At 44.8% G+C, this 16457-nt stretch overlaps 1 protein-coding gene across 13 annotated transcripts in view; it reads left to right on the top strand.

Moving 5' to 3' along the window:
• LOC111076368 (mitochondrial basic amino acids transporter) overlaps nucleotides 1–16457 on the top strand; it is a 211525-nt gene that overhangs the window by 100334 nt on the left and 94734 nt on the right. Inside the window, exon 4 of one of the 13 annotated variants that reach the window (XR_002608020.2) lies at nucleotides 5397–5886. The exons of the other annotated variants lie outside the window; for them this stretch is intronic. The gene's annotated coding sequence lies outside the window, so the exon portion shown is untranslated. Of the gene's footprint in view, nucleotides 1–5396; nucleotides 5887–16457 lie in introns of those variants that run through there. 13 annotated transcript variants of the gene reach the window in all.

The following is a 16457-nucleotide window of genomic DNA, read 5'->3' as shown; positions in this document are numbered from 1 at the left end:
AGAGCTCCTGGAAGCATTTAGCCTTGCTGCTTCTAATGGCGTTTCTTAGGGCTTTCTGTTTGGTCTTGAATGCCACTCCATTGCACCCAAACTGCAGGGTGCCTCTAGATCGTTGGTAGGCGCGCCGGGCCGCGCAGCACTCCCTCCTGACATGCGAGATATGCTCGTTCCACCATGGTACTGGATGGTGCCTGCTTCCTCCGATCTTCCTTCCCTCCATGGCTGCATCACATGCCGCTATGACGGTCCTGGAGATGGCGCTCGCACATGCTTCGGACTCCCCAGTGGTTGTTAGGCTTTCTGCTGCAGAGAGGAGCGCGCCTCTGTCAAGTGTTCCTTCTTTGTAGCCTGTCTGTAATGCTCTTTGGCCCCTGGCGATGTTCCTGGTGGCAGAGTTGTCTGTCAGCACCGCTAGGTGGTCGCTATGTGTGTACACTAGGCTGGACCAAAAATATTTTTTTTTTCGAAATTTAAGCGGGACACCCACTAGCTGTGTTACCTTGGATTTAATAGTAATTTACATATTTTTTATTTTTATTTTTTTTTTTAATTTTTCAGAGGTTGCTACCGAATTTTACAAAAAATTTTAATCAAGAAAATTCAAACAAAATTTTTTTTCTGAATGAGTTCGGTAATTGGTGAAATCTTTTGTATATTTATTGATACCATTCATATCGTCAATAATCAGTTATTGGCAGTAGAAAACCTGCTCAAGTCTTTGCGAACAAGTTAACTAAATATATCAACCTAAGCTGAATTTCTTGATTTTCACCAATCGTTAAATTTTTAACAGTTTAATGTCCTATCTCAGGCTGAGGTATGCTTCAGTCTGTCCAGGGTCCTGAATTACAAGTTATTTATAATTCGCAGGACTTTATTTGGGTAAACCAGGAACTTTGCCAGCAACTGAAAATGGGTTAGCGAAATCACAACACTCTTGGTTACTTGACTTTTAACAGATATGTATCTTTATTCTTCCGTATTATTATTCTACCCGGTTATGTTATGTATTATGTTATTTGTATTTGTTCTACGACACGTATGGTGGTTTGACTTGCGTGTTTGTTTTTTGCCTGACTGCTACGGCTGGTGGACTCTCTCCCGATGGCTGGTGGATTGCCTGCCTGCGATGGCTGATTGACTGCCGTTTCTTCATGCAAGGCAGTGCCTTTTATAGATCGGCCGGCCTTCGATTTTCCCATGAATGTCTTACAGATATCTTATTTCTACTTCAGAATGTGGAAAGGTTCTTACATAAATACGCGTGCAGACAGGCTTACGCGTGCAGACAGGCTTATCGGTAACAGAAGGTTACCTAAACTTTAGCCCTGCAGTCAGTGTCCAATATTCCCGGTAAGGAAAGTCGGAGACTGCTGACTGGCTCGCGCATGTGAGGGGTTTGCCCGGTAACCGAGGGTTACCTAAGCAATCGCCTCCCAACAAGTGTCCAATGTCCCAGGTAAAGTGTTCGGTGTGCACTGGTACCGTCGGAAAGGAATTTCGTTGGCACTTCGGGAATATATATTGTTAGGAATATTTATTTATTTAATATAATTTTAGGTACTTATTGCGTAAGCCCCTTGTGCTGGTCTCCTGTCTTTTGGCGTGTGCTGAGTTTTCATTTTTGCTGGGTGTTGATAGCTTCACCTGGGAGTAGCGTTGGCTGCGTCGTCTGCTTGTGACGAACCATGGGATCCATGGTTCGTTACAAAAGTAACTAAAAAAAAAATTAAAAATACCTTATTATCAATATGAAATAGTTTCTAAGTTTCAATATTATTTGAAATAAACCGACGAATTTAATTTTTTTGTAATGTATATTTAACCAAAAAAGTGTATTTTCTTTTCGTGGTAGCAACCCCCAAAGTTTAAACTAAAAATTTGAAAAAAATTGTATAATTTTATTGAATAACAAAGAACAGAATGGGGTGGTGTCCCCTTGGAAAAACAAAAAACTAATTTTTTGGCGTGCGATCTCCGGGCTTGCAAACGTTAGGTCGATGATAGACTCACGGCCTGCCTTGGTATACTTCGGGGCGCTTCCTATGTTTAAGAGGCAAATATTTACGTTTTCGAACGTCGGCCCATGCCTTGAAATCTCCCGCTATTAGGACCGGGGATCTGTCTTGGGAATCGCTGCGATGTCGCGGATGACTGCCTCGTACTCATGTTGCGTGTGACGTGGCACTATGTTGCAGCTGTTTACGTACATGCCCTTGTGCTTGGCTTTTGGCCCACACTTGATGCTCTGTATGTGAGCTGGTCTGGTTGGGGCCCACAGCTCCAGATTGCCACTCCACCGTCTGAACTTGGCTGATAGACTCCGTCGTGTTTGTTCGCATACGGCGCGATAAGTATAGCTGGGTCTATGTTCTGCTCCATGACTGTTTGCGCCAGCAGGTCCTAAGCAGCTCAGCAGTGGTTGAGGTTAAGCTGCAGTAGCTTAACCATCGATCAGCTTAGACATGGCCTTCTTGTACTCGGGACAGGCGCGGATGAGGATCGAGTGGGCTGCTGAGCGGGTGTTTCCACGCTTGCCAGCGCATATTAGGCACTTTGGTGAGTTGCTGCACTGGTTGTGCTTACGCCCCTCTCCTCCACAATTGTAACAGACGTCTCTTGTCACGGGACGCTTGGATCTGCACCTGGCTGCGGTGTGTCCGTAGGCCATGCACTTAAAGCACCGGGCTGGCGTCCCATACTTCCCCGCCTGTCGTCAGCTCGTCTAGGTCGAGGACTTCGATCGCAGCTTTCTCCTGTATGGCCTTCACGGCTGCCTTGTCACCAAGCGCTTTTAGCATGGCCGTCTGTAGCTCCTGGGTGGCTGGGTCGGAGGGTTGCTGCATTCTGAGTAGCAGCTCCCCAGAGGCAGTTTTCCTAATACCCTGGACCTTGCTCCTAAGGCCTTGGAGCGTTGGGGCCTTCACCAGCTTGAGTATGTCAGCGGACGTCGTCTCCTCCGTGCATTTGACCAGCACTTGCGCTTCGCTCGTCGTGCTCTGACCTCGCTCCATTTCTGAGTGGGTCCGTGTCGGTGCTTTGCGCTTTGGTCGCCGGTTTTTTTTCCGGCCCTTGTCGGATGTCCTTCTGCCTGTTAGGGGGTTGCTCTTTTGGAGGCTTCCCGGGCATAGTTCGATACTTGGGTCGTGGTGTTGGCGCGTTTCTGCGGGCTCTTGGCGTCGTTTGCGTCGCCTTTACCGCACTTGGGCTCGTCGGGTCAGTGTCGGGGTTGGCCAGCCTGGGCAGGAGCCCTGCAGCATGGCAGTGACATTTTGCTGCCGGTGCCTCCATTTGCAGCTCCTTCATGCGTCCGATCATCTTCTTGATGGCCATATTAATTGACCTTTTGTATTTGTATTTGTATTTATTTAATAAGGTTCAACTATGAGCAGTTAAACTAACAAAATTATAACATAATATGAAAAGGACAAGAACATGGATTACACTACTCGACAAAATCGAACTTTTTTTATCCTCAAGGATCCAAACCGACTTTTTCTGATAGATATGGGGATTTAACATTTTTTAAAGAATTATGGTTTTTTTTCTATGGCAGAACTTTTTTTTGAAGAATTTTTGAAGTCTGGTATTTTTTTTTTAAGCTTTTTTCAGAGGTAGCGCTTGTTTTTTTCAGATAGCTCTAGTATCTTACGTCTGGTTGTAAAGAACTTTAATATTTTGAAACGATAATTAAAACAGCTATAAGTTAAGCCCAAACACTTTGTGATTAGAGCTTACCGTCTGGGAAATATAAAGCATTGAAATGCAAAAATGATGATTTTTGTGCGGTATTTTTTACGAAATTTTGACTTTAAAAACTCAGGAAAAGTCGAAAAAAAATTATATCTTGTGTCCTCTATTTTTTTTTTGTATAGGTGCGTTAATTTGGCGTCGTTTAAGGTATCGCTCATTAAAATCTATGGAGAGACTTTGGAGCTAAAATTCGTTAACCAAACCTAAAATAAGGAAAAAATGAACAAAAAATACCTTTTGGAAGGTTGCGGGCCCAACTGCCAATTGGGAACAAAGCAAACGAAAAAGGGTTGTACATTTGGTACCTGATCGCGATAGCAATTCCCGATTGGCAGTTTGGCCCGCAGCCTTCCAAAAGGTATTTTTTGTTCATTTTGTTCATTTTTTTTGTTTGGTTAACGAATTTTAGCTCCAAAGTCTCTCCATAGAGGACACAGGATATAATTTTTTTTCGACTTTTCCTGAGTTTTTAAAGTCAAAATTTCGTAAAAAATACCGCACAAAAATCATCATTTTTGCATTTCAATGCATTATATTTCCCAGACGGTAAGCTGTAATCACAAAGTGTTTGGGCTTTACTTCTAGCGGTTTTAATTATCTTTTCAAAATAGCAAAGTTCTTTACAACCAGACGTAAGATACTAGGGTTATGTGAAAAAAACAATCGCTACCTCTGAAAAAAGGTTAAGAAAAAAATACCAGTTTTTAAAAATTCTTAAAAAAAAAAGTTCTGCCATAGAAAAAAAAAAATATCATCAAACCATTTCTCAGCCCCAAATCTTTAAGAAAAAGTTCGTTTTGTTCCTTGAGGAAAAATCGTGTTAACTAGTGTAATTAATTTAAGTTATTTGTTAACAAAGATTTTACCTTAATAGAACTAGTGTCGAAGGAAAACAGATGGAAGAAAGTATTGTAGTTACGGCAAAGGCTACGGAAAGATTCATGGTCAGAGTAGTTAGAAAGACAGAGTTGAAGATGAAGCGGAAAGTAATGCCTAGTCGGGCGGGAAGGGACAGAAAAGCTAATAAGGCTACTGAGGGCAGTGGAATCAACCTCACCAGCAAGAAGTTTGTGAAGAAGTTTGTGTGTCCTTCTCATTCATCTGGTGTAGGAGATCGTCCAATATTCAGCCCATCTCGTCGATGTCTTGGGCGCTGATTCTGGAGTTTTACTCACACTGCTCGATGGAGTCTTGGGGCCTCCAGAATCCGTACCCCGACCGCGGGATTGCTCTGCGCGTGTGGACTTCCACCTAGTGGTATTCCACCTTGAGTAGTTATGTTGTAGGAAGACATTATACCATTCCAATCGCATTTTATACCTACTGCCAGGTTGTTCACATTTTATACCTCCTGCTAGGGTTCATTACTGCCGATCAATGTGATACAGACACAGACCAAGCGGCCGCCCATTTTGGGTCAGACGCTGCTTGGATTTCGTTTGGTCGGCGACACTTTTGGGGCTTCCATCAGCGTCCGAATATTTCCTTCCGGCTTGCAGATGTGGGTTATACCGCCCCTACTCGGTCGACAGAGCCCCGTTTTGGAGCGCACGGCCTGGGCGGGGGTAGCTGTTAGGTGCTCCATGACCTTTGGTCATCCGTTGTTCCCCATATGCTCTACATCCGGTCTTATTTCCTTGCAGGTATGGCATCCATCCCCTGTCCGCCCGGGAGCACCAAGGAAACACGTCCACACTTGATCACGACACCACACCAGTCTCCTTGGTTGTGCTTGTAAGGCTTCATTTGAAGACACAGATTAAAACGTCTATGTTGGACAAAGGAAATGCAAAAGGTTCTTCGATCGGCAATTACGGCGGGGACCTATATGTTGGCTTAACGGGAACAACAACAACGCGAGTAGCCCAAGCAACGCAGTTGAAATTACTGATGCAATATTTATGAGTATTGCATCATACATCTTGTGTAATTTTATGTGTTCTTGTGATTTACAAAACAGTAAGGGATCGATATGTAATAGTGCGTTAAGGCGGGACAACCGTTGCTTACATCAATTGTGTGTGTATTCTGCTGGTTTCTCAGCTCAGCTCACTCTCTTGAATGTATTCTGCGTGATACGTCGGGTTGAAGGAAAGAAAATAAATAAAATAAATAAAAACAATTAACCTTCTACTGCACAAATTTTTTTTTCGCAGTTGATTATATCTTAAATGTAAAGGTTTGTTCTCGAAAATATTTTACTTTTGCACAAATCTGGTTTTATAGGACCAAATCTTTGGGCCACCTAGAGGCTGCTTTGGGAAAGTGGGCAACAAAAAAAATCTCCCATATCCATAAAAAAAGTTACTTATATACAAAATATTTGTCTACTTATTTGTGAGGAAAATCGTAGAAATAGTGTTTTTGCTGGGAAAGGCATAGGTTTATATTGCATTTACGGCATACAATTTGAATTTCGGAAGTGTAACCTCTAAACCTTTTACCAGCCCGCGATACAATCTGAGGAATGTGTCCGACTCCATCGTAACGAATGTATACATGCGGTACATACGATTTGTAGATTTATTTTTAAGAATATGCAGTGGGCTTCATGGATCTTTTGATAGCGAAGGCTACTCCCTCATACAAAGAAGGGTCAACTTGTGTTCGAAATTTGGGTAGCTGGCACTGTCTGTCGCTGTTAATCCTCTTGAACAAAACGTATGCGTTCGTCTTAGCTAAGTCAAGAAAATGTATAAACAACCGATTTGTATACTGGTTGTTGCTCTTTACTGAAATCTTATATCGACCAATAAGACCATCCATGAGGTCGCCTCCACCCATATGGCTATTATATTCATGTATTATGCTGGGGCAATTGATGTCAACAAATGCACGGATGCTCGGGTAGCGAAAAACTGACATAAAAATAGAATTCCAATGTATTGACGAATTTTCGAAGCGGTTGTAAGGAACGAAGCTGTTATATTTTTCCGAGTGGCATATAAGCTCGATTGTTGAACAATGTGATCAATAAAAGTGTCATCCAGAATGTGTTTAAAACATTTAAATGGTATCGGAAATGCATGTTATTCAACAATAATTTCTTTTTCCGCCATACTATTTTCTTAAAGGCTTGAGATTTAGGATCTATATCCACTGAAGATCCCATAGGTGTGGTTGTGAAGAAGGAGAATGAAAAAACGAAATAAAGAAATATCAAACCGTTCGACGGCGAGAAATATTCCATCTGGAAATTTCGAGTTAAAGCACTGTTGGCCGAAAACAATGTTTTGAAAGTAGTTGATGATGATTGTTTGAGCGAAGAGGCGTCTCAGGGAGTCCCACAGATAGTACCCCAAGATAAAACAGCTGCAGGTCCAAGTTCTTCAAAATAGGGTTTATTCAATACAAATGATCGCGTGCAAGGCCGGTTTGCTTAGAGTGTAGAAGCGCAATGAAACTAAAGTCGAAGTCAGCTGCCGGCGGCTGTCGGCAGGGGGAGCGGGTGCGTGAGCCGCGTCACCGTAGGCAAAAACGCTTGCAGGATGGCAAAGACCCTATATGCTCCGATTTTGTAGCAAGGAGGTTGCTGATGGATCCGGGATTCCTATGACGGGGCGGCTCACCGGAAGACGTCGAAATGGGATCGTGAAGCCATGTCTGTGTGTGGAAGGCTAGGTCGAAATAAAAAGTCGAAGAAGCTTAGAAGTGAGCTTGGAACGGATGACGGGCACATTTGGGACATTGGAAGCTACTCTGGAAATTCGACGAGAAAAGAATGCAACTTGATGGCTCGCCGTATTGGACACGGGACCAGTGAGCACCCAACCAAAAATGGTTTCTTGGCCGAGGAGAGAGCCACATATGTTGGGCTGTAAGCCGCTTGACATTACCGATGGTAGGATATCGGCTCCAATCAGGACATCGATTGGTGAGCTCTCGAAGACTGTAGAATCCGCCAATGGAAAACTCGGCAAGTCTTTTAATAAACTTGGCGAGATCGGATGCAACGGAAGATTCTTTGCTAATTCCGGGATAACATAGGCTTTGGCGTTTAATTGTAAGCCCAGCCTCGTTGGGGAGCGAATGGAAAACTGACAGAGCTTATCGGACTGAGCGGATACTGTCTGATTGAGGCTGGAGATCTGTGTCTGAATACGTTGGAATGGCAATTGAATCGTGTTGAAAATGCGTTCCGTAATGAACGTTGCCTCGGAGCCCACGTTGCCGTGGATGGAAGGACAGAGCTTGTGCCGGAAGCGAAATTCGTCTGAATGTTAGGATGAGGTTCAGAAGAACTTGAATCTTCTGCGGAAGGTACTTGTCGATTGACGTCTGGCCAAGCTGTGGAATTGGGTACGGATGTGGAATGTGACTCGCTGGAAGCTGGATTGCCACGATGCAGAAGCGTGTGGTGTCGTCCTCCACAAGTGTTGCAATTGTGGGAGCTTTGACATTCTCGAAGCAAATGGCCTTTTGCGAAGCAATTTAAACAGAGCTGCTTTTGTTTTATGCAGCTGGAGCGAGCATCAACGGTCATTTGTAGGAAATGAGGACATAGTCGGATTGGGTGATTCTCCTTGGAACAGAGATCACACGTGCTCTTGCTCTGATTCACGTTGCTTTGGAAGGAGTGCGCTGTCCTTGGAACGGGACTGCCTTGGGAACGGAACGGATTAGATTGGCTTCGGGAGGATGGCGGGTTCTGACTGCCTTTGGCGAGTGGCGGATACGACTTGGGAAGTGGAAGGGTCGCTCTCGATAGCCTTTAGCGTTAGGTATCGCTGAGTCAGGAAGGAGTCGATTTCCTTCCAGGGCGGCACCTCCTTTTTGTCCGTTACGGACGCTTCCCACAACGCGGCTCAACTTTGGCAATTTGGAAGCACCGATGGTCACTAGGAGACTATCCCAATTGTCGGTACAGACGTTGGAGACAGCTAGTGCATTTAGGACCCCCTGCATCGTACTTTGTAAATCCTTCAAAGCACGACTACACTCGGAAGTAACGCGGGGCAAGAAAAGGTGGATGTTTATCTGGTTGGTAACCAGAAGCCGATTATTCTCATATCGGGCTACGGAGGGCTAACCATGCGGACTCGAAACCCTCATTGGTGAGGGGGGATTTCTCTACGATGGCCTTCGGATCGCCCCGGGTCTTCTCGGTGAGGTAGTACAGCTTCTCTCCGAAGACAATCTAGGATTGTTGATCACGACCGCAGTGAACAGATCCCGGAATGTGGGCCAGCGGACGTAGTCCCCTGAGAATACCTCAATATTGACGGGAAGCAGTCGACAGCCGCCCTATTGGACTGGCTGTGCAAGAGGATGGACTGTGGTTGTGGCCAACTGAGCATTGAGGTCACTGAGGCACTTCTCAAACACCCCATAGCATTCTTCGTATTCCTCCCGGATGTCAGCCTGGATTGCTGGATCCTCGTCAGCCATCACCGCGGAGCAGGCCTTGTACTCGGCCTTGTCCTCGGCGGACCTTGGAAAGGCGGATGGTGCGGCGGTGATGCGCTCTGCCAGGTGGGAAAGTCGGCCAATGGCGGCGACCAATTTGGTCCGAGCGACAGAGGTGGCGGATTGAGCCATTGTGGTGCAGTGGCGGGCGCTGACGGGGCTACTGACGAACGAACCTTTCGGGTCTTTTTGTGTCAGAGCTGGAACCTTGAGGGTCACGGGAGACAACTTGTGGCTTTCGGAGTGAGGGGTGACTTGATTTTTTGTGTCGGCGTAGTTCCGGAGGCTCTCCGGAGGAGAGGAGCGGTCACACTGATTTTGGCAATATTTTGCAAATATTGTTAGTGCGGGCTCCTCCGTTTACCTCTTTGATGCAGTCGAGAACTGGGTTATTTGTGGATGGACGGCGGACGGAATGGCATTTATATTCTCGATAGCTGATTGGAATGGCCGATAGTTTGCTCTATATGTCGGTTTGGATCGACAAAGTCGCCTAGTCGCCGTAAACGTTACCGGAAGCTGCAGTCAAGAATATGACTGCGGATTGGGCGCTGGAAAACTATCGGGAGAAATACTGCAGGAAACAGAAAAAAAAAAGATGCTGAAAATTTAGAATAGTTTTTCTAAATGCGAAAGACTGAAAATACTTGGGTGGCGTAAAGTTTTATTAAAAATGCGGGACGAAAGAAGTTCTCGGTGCGCTCGCTCGAATTCAATTTTAACGATTATCTTCTAAAAATCATTACAACTTTCGCCTTGAGCGAAAGAGCGAGCTTTTATTGCGCTCCCGCCTTGCCCTAACCTACTTACACTAGACTTCAAGAATTAAAAATAGTCTTAACATAAAACGTTGACTAAGACGATGACATGACGAAACACCGGCCCCGTTGAAGGCCTGCGCGGGTTCAACAATATGGTAGCGGCGCCAACTTTTGGATGGCCCACCGAAAAATGCCTCCATCGCTCCTCCTAATGTCCACGACCCTGACCATGCCGTCCTCCCCGGCGTGCGTGGCGATGACTCTCCCGAGGAGCCACTCCTGTGGAGGCATGTTGTCCTCGGCCACGAGAACGAGGTTTCCCTCCTTGATGTCGGGCTTCCGTTGGTTCCACTTGCCCCGAATTTGCAGCCCCAGGACATATTCGCGGGACCATCCCCGCCAACACGTGTGCCTGACTGACGAGGCAAGTTGCCATCACCGCAAGCAGCTGATGGGGGGCGATGAGCGACCCGCCTATCAACAGGTGCCCGTGCGTGAGTGCCTCGCTGTCGCTTGGGTCTGGGCTTAGCAGTCCTAGAGGGCGCGAGTTGAGCACCGGCTCGATGCCCACCATCACGCTCTCTAGCTGAGGGCTCCTAGCGGCCTGGAGTTCAGGACGGCCTCCATCCCGACGAGGACTGTGGCGAGCTCTTCGGCGGTCAAGAGCGCGCTGCCTACCGCCCGTAGGAGTAGGCTCTTCGCAGACTTCACACCTGCCTCCCAGAGTCCTCCCATTTGCGGCGCTCGAGGGGGTATGAACGCAAATTCGCATCCGTTTCTTGACGCGAATTCGCGAACTGCGTCCGCCTCGTCCTCGAGCGCCTTTTGCAGAGCGCTGAGGTGGCGGCTCGCTCCGACGAAATTAATCCCGTTGTAGCAATGGACGATCTGGGGATATCCTCGGCTCCCAACGAACCTTTGGAAAGGCAATAAAAAAGAGTCAGTGGTCAAGCCAGATACAAGTTCTAAGTGAACCGCTTTGGACGCAAAACAAACAAAAAGCGCGATATAGGACTTGTATCGAACTTTCAATGTCGTCGAAAAGGGTCCACAAAAATCAACGCTGAAAATTAAAAATGGGCGGAGAGCACGGAGCCGGTCTACGGGTAAATTTCCCATAAGTTGCGTCAGCAGTCGAGGCTTGCATTTGAAGCAGCGGATACACGATCGAACTGTCTGACTGCAGACCTCCTGAGCGTTTACGATCCAAACACTCTGTCGATTGGTTTGGTGCAGATGACGAACATAGCTCCGCACGAATTGCGAGCACTTTGACAAAAGCAATGGAAACTTTGCATCGTATGATATAGGAGCTTTAGCTAGTCGCCCCTCTACTCTCAACAACGAAAAAGTACACCAAGTACCAGTGTCTTCATTTTCAACCGCTGAAAACCAGGACCAACTGTAGATCCTTTCCGAACTTTCTCGATTTCTTCACGATACTCTTGATGTTGGGTGATTTCAACAATTTTGCGAAAGGCTACATCATACTCGGTCGGTGAGACCGTTTTTTCAAACGTCATGCTCGGGTTCTTACATTTTCTTATAAAGCGGAACATATAACAAAACACTCTAATCCGAAACTTCCACGGCAGCAGCAGTGTTCTTCCTCTTCTCCAGCTCAACAATTTCTGAAGGCGCCCGCTCCATAAGCTCTCATGGAGGCGTCAGCGAAGGCATGTATCTGGACCGGTGACATCGGATCCGAATACACAAACCGAGGTATGGAGATCTCTTCCAATTGAGACAGTGTATTTTCCAACATATTCCATGCTGTTTCCAAATGCATCGGAATCGACTCATCCCAACCTAGTTTGTTAAGCCAGAGTTCCTGAAATAGAATCTTGCCCATTATGACGATAGGACTTAACATTCCAAGGGGGTCGAAAAACTTCGATGTCCACGACAGTATGTTCCGTTTTGTCGCTCGGAGACCCATGACTTTATTGTCAATTTTAAACTGAAAGGCATCTTCCTTAGGCAATCATGAGATTCCTAACGCCTTAGTCGAATCTGAATCCGAGATCGTTATGGGCTTTGCTGTGCTCTCAGATGCGGTGATCTCAGGTGAGTTCGAAAACCCTTTCGCTAACTCAAACCCTGCGGTCTGAGATGGCATTTCTTCCAGTGAATAGAATTTTTGCAAGGTCCTATCTATGGAATCATTCTAATAACTAACTAATAACTCTTCACTGCAACTAAAACTGCTTGCAGTTTGGGGGGATGAACTTTTGGAAACATATTTTCTCGAAACAACCCAGCCAAGAAGGGTCTTCTGAAGAGTTGGAAAGTCAGGACCTTGCTTGATTTGACCAACAGCTTATAACTCAAAGAATGATTCAGCTCCAATCAGCATGTCTATTCTTAGTGGCTTGTAGAAATAGGGATCTGCCAGTGGTAGGTTCTCTGGGATTTTCCAATCAGTTACATTAACTGACTGGTCAGGATGATAACCTGAAATTGATTTCAGGATCCAAAAATCAAAGGAGAACTCTCTACCATTTATGCGCGACTTCACCACAGTGTGTATTTTATTCTTTACTTGAGAATTGGATTCACCAATACCAAGCAAGGTAATACACGACTCCTCTTTACGGATCTGTAAGCGGTGGGCGAGGTCTTCCGTGATGAAGTTTGTTTGGGATCCAGAGTCAAGGAGAGCTCTGGCCAAAATGTGTTCACCATTTTTTGCTCTGACACTTACGATCGACGTAGCCAAAATCACCCTGTCCAACGAAGTCGCATGCAGAGCATGGGAGGTGGAAGGGTGGTCCTGATTTAAAGGAGGAGACGAACTCTCTGGGGGTGGCGGCAACGCGAGACTATTATCAGTCACTGTGTATCGATGCAACAATGTGTGATGTGAGCGGCCACAAACTCGACATTTGGCGACCTTGCATCTTACAACAGTGTGACCCTTTTGCAGACAATTTATACATAAGGACGCAGACTTTGTGAACTCGAACCTTTGCATAACCGAGAGACGTGAAAATGGCGTGCAGTTGGCCACTACATGGTCTTCCGAATTGCAATAGCTGCATGTTCGCTGAGCTCTACTGTTGGGGGGAGTGGAAGAACAAGCAAATTAGCTGCGATTGTGCGACTTGCTTGGCATGACTTTTTCGTGCCTTGGCTTTGTCGACTCTTCCGCAGACAAATGCTGGTATCGACGATTTAAAACTTTTTCAAAGTCGGACCAAAGCGGCAACTTTTCGAAGTCAAGCTGTTCTTCCCACTTTTGTCTAGTCACTGGGACGACTCTGTTCAAAACGAGATGAATGAGCATTGCATTCGAAATCTTCGTACGTCTCCGATCGATAGTAATGAACCATAGATCGATGACACTGTATCGATCAGGCTCCTTAGGGACGATGCGGACTGTTGTGAGATTTTTGGCAGATTAAACAGTACGGAGACTTGGTTCGAAAATATTAGACACTCGTTGTCGTATACTCGCTTTAGGCTTGCCATGGCCTTTGCATAATTGGCCTCGGTAACTTGGAACGCTTCTATTGTTCCTAATGCTTCATTAGAGAGGCATGAAATTAAATGATTAAATTTTTCAATCACCGGTATTGGAACGGTATCATTATCACCGGCATCATTATGAACAAGAGTCTCAAAAAGGCTTATAAAATTTTTAAACTCCAAATATTTACCACTAAATTTTGGTAGGGACAATTTCGGAAGTCGAGCACGAGTTGGGGCCGTATAAGCTGATACCGAGGGCTGCGTATCGCTTGTTAGCTTCAAGGCATCGATAAGCGACATTATCTTTGCCTTGGTTACAATGGCCATTTCTTCCAGCTCGGCTCCAAATATATCTTTGCTATCAATTTCTTCTATTTGCTCCTGCTATAGGTTGGCCTTGTTAATAGCAGTATTCAGAACATCGAGTCTGCATTGTAGCTCTGTCAATTGCAAAGGAATGGACCCACCCTCTAAACGATCCTCTAAGCGGCGAATGCTTTTGACTCGCTTTTTGAGCTTACTTTTTAAGTCATCGAGAACAGACTTATATTCTTGTGCCATTTTACTATTTATAATCTACTCGACGACAACCAATATTTTTTAGTAGATAAATAAATAATAAATGTTCAACAAAAACGAAAATAATTGAATTTCGAGGCACGAGGTGTTTAGTTGGTTGCAAGTGACAGTCAAAAACGATATACCCTACCACTGCAGGGTAGCGCGTCACTGGCAATATGAGTGCCGAAAATAATATACCCTTAAAAAACAGGGTAGTCCGTCACTCAGTTTTGATCAAGCGCGGCAACGAAAATTCTCCCACCAAATACACAGCAAGCAACGGCGGATAAGCGAAAGCGAGAGACGAAAAGAATGCACCGGTGCAGCTGCTTGTGTGTATGTATGTATGTATGGAAGTAAGTGTTATACACCGCGGCTTGGGTTAACGAACCAACTTTTTGGCGAATTTCAAACAACGAAAGGGTAAAGAGGGGGGGGGCGACACTGATTGCGGTAAACGATATATAATTGTTCGTCCAAATAGCGGTTCAAATAGAGTATGGTATGGTTGTTGTATGTGTTATGTGGTGTTATATATCAGTGATGGGCACGAAAACTAACGGAAAGAGCCAGACAGAAAAAACAAAAAAAAAAACCACACCCGTCGCGACGCTTCGCAGTCATGAGCTAGACAGAATGGGCGAGCAAAGTAAATACCCTTTGTTTTTGTTCTGATTTTCATATGCGTAGCCCAAGACACATGATGTGTTGTTACAATCTCGAGATCGCGCCTTCGAAACATTTTTGCCGTCTCTTTGACGACAAATTTTTGTGTGGCATTTTTTTTGTAAAAATTCACGGATCGCTGAACGCGAGCGACGATCGTCTGAGCCGACTTTCTGGCGCCTCCTGAAAAACATTTTGGAAAGAGCCGCGGGAGCTGAAAGAGCCACGGCGTGCCCATCTCTGATATATATGTATGTATGTGCACTAATAAATTAAATGCATGCAAATCAAACTCTACTATATCATACGTGTGTGCCAAGAATTGAAAGCGAGATGCAATTTTTCCAGCACAAAACAATTTATATATGTATTTATGTATGTTTTCGGCTCTAGCTTTCAATTTTTTGCACAAATACCTCAGGCTCTGCGTTTGGATCTTTAAGTCCAGCCACTTTCCTCTTGCAGTCCGTGCAATCACAAGGGGCCATTCGCCTTCTAGGTTGCAGCAACGGGGTCTGTTCGGGAAGCAGCAGGTATGGCGTAGCAACGGTGAAGCAGCAAGTATATCGGCAGGGTAGCAGCAACGGTGAAGCAGCAGGTATGGCGTCAGGGTAGCAGCCACGATCAGCAACAGGCGGTGAGGGTATTGCGCGACCGACACGATGGTTTTGGCAAGGATTTGGATACACAAACACGACATTTTTATTCTATAATAGAATAAACTAGTTATATTTATTATAACTTTCTGTATGTGTATATATTTTTGTTACACTCTTTATGCAAACTGTGTCACTGTCACTTTTATTTGTTGCCTTTTTTAATTTATTTAAAATTTAGAATAGTTTTTCTAAATGCGAAAGACCGAAAATACTTGGTTGGCGTAAAGTTTTATTAAAAATGCGGGACGAAAGAAGTTCTCGGTGCGCTCGCTCGAATTCAATTTTAACGATTATATTCTAAAAATCACTACAATTTTTTCTATGCCTAGCTAACCTACGGTGGCAAAGCGGGGCGAATTCGCCTTGAGCGAAAGAGCGAGCGAGCTCCCGCCTTGCCCTAACCTACTTACACTAGACTTCAAGAATTCAAAATAATCTTAACATAAAACATTGACTAAGACGATGACATGACAAAACAGATGCCGAAAAGGTTTAAATTATAAATCGTCGATTGTTCAATTTATTTCTTGTAGTATCGATGTGTTTGTTTGGAAATTGTAAGACGAGAGTAAGGTTTTATTTTTATTTTTTATTTATTTAATTTTGGTCGAACGCAAGATTGAAAGCGTTACGATACCGATAGTTTTTGGATAACTCTCGACACACCAATTTGACAATTGGCAATGTAAAGGTCGCCGTGCCTTGGGTGAGGATAATTTATTGTGTATTTGGAGATAATATTCGTTAGTGTGGCGTCCAAAACGTATGGCTGGAACGCGTAAATTGCTCGCAATCGCAGAATTTGTGTATTAAAAAGTGCCACTATGCGCGGAGTATATTCGGTAGTATGGAGTGCGGTATTTTTATGCGGGGTGTAGTATTTTTATGTATGTGCGTTATGTTTATATGTATGTGTATAGTTGGCAAAATAAATATATTGCCGCCAACTATGGAAATGAATTTATATGAAGATGGATGAAATTAAGACACTTTATTTATAATCTCCTTGCACTTGGAGTGTGCCAAGGTATATGTTTATTGGGGTGGGTTTTGTATCAAATGCACTTGCGGATCATCTGCGGAGTTGTTGTTGTGAGCTGGAATGCACTTCCTGAATATTTTTATTTTTGCGGAATGTGCGTGTGTATGGATGCATGTAGTTGGAACTTGAATATTTGCA

The sequence above is a fragment of the Drosophila obscura genome, unplaced genomic scaffold (assembly GCF_018151105.1).
Source record: "Drosophila obscura isolate BZ-5 IFL unplaced genomic scaffold, ASM1815110v1 contig_139, whole genome shotgun sequence".
NCBI classification, from domain to species: domain Eukaryota; kingdom Metazoa; phylum Arthropoda; class Insecta; order Diptera; family Drosophilidae; genus Drosophila; species Drosophila obscura.
The sequence above is the reverse complement of the archived record's forward strand: the minus strand, read 5'-3'. Positions and strand labels throughout refer to the sequence as shown.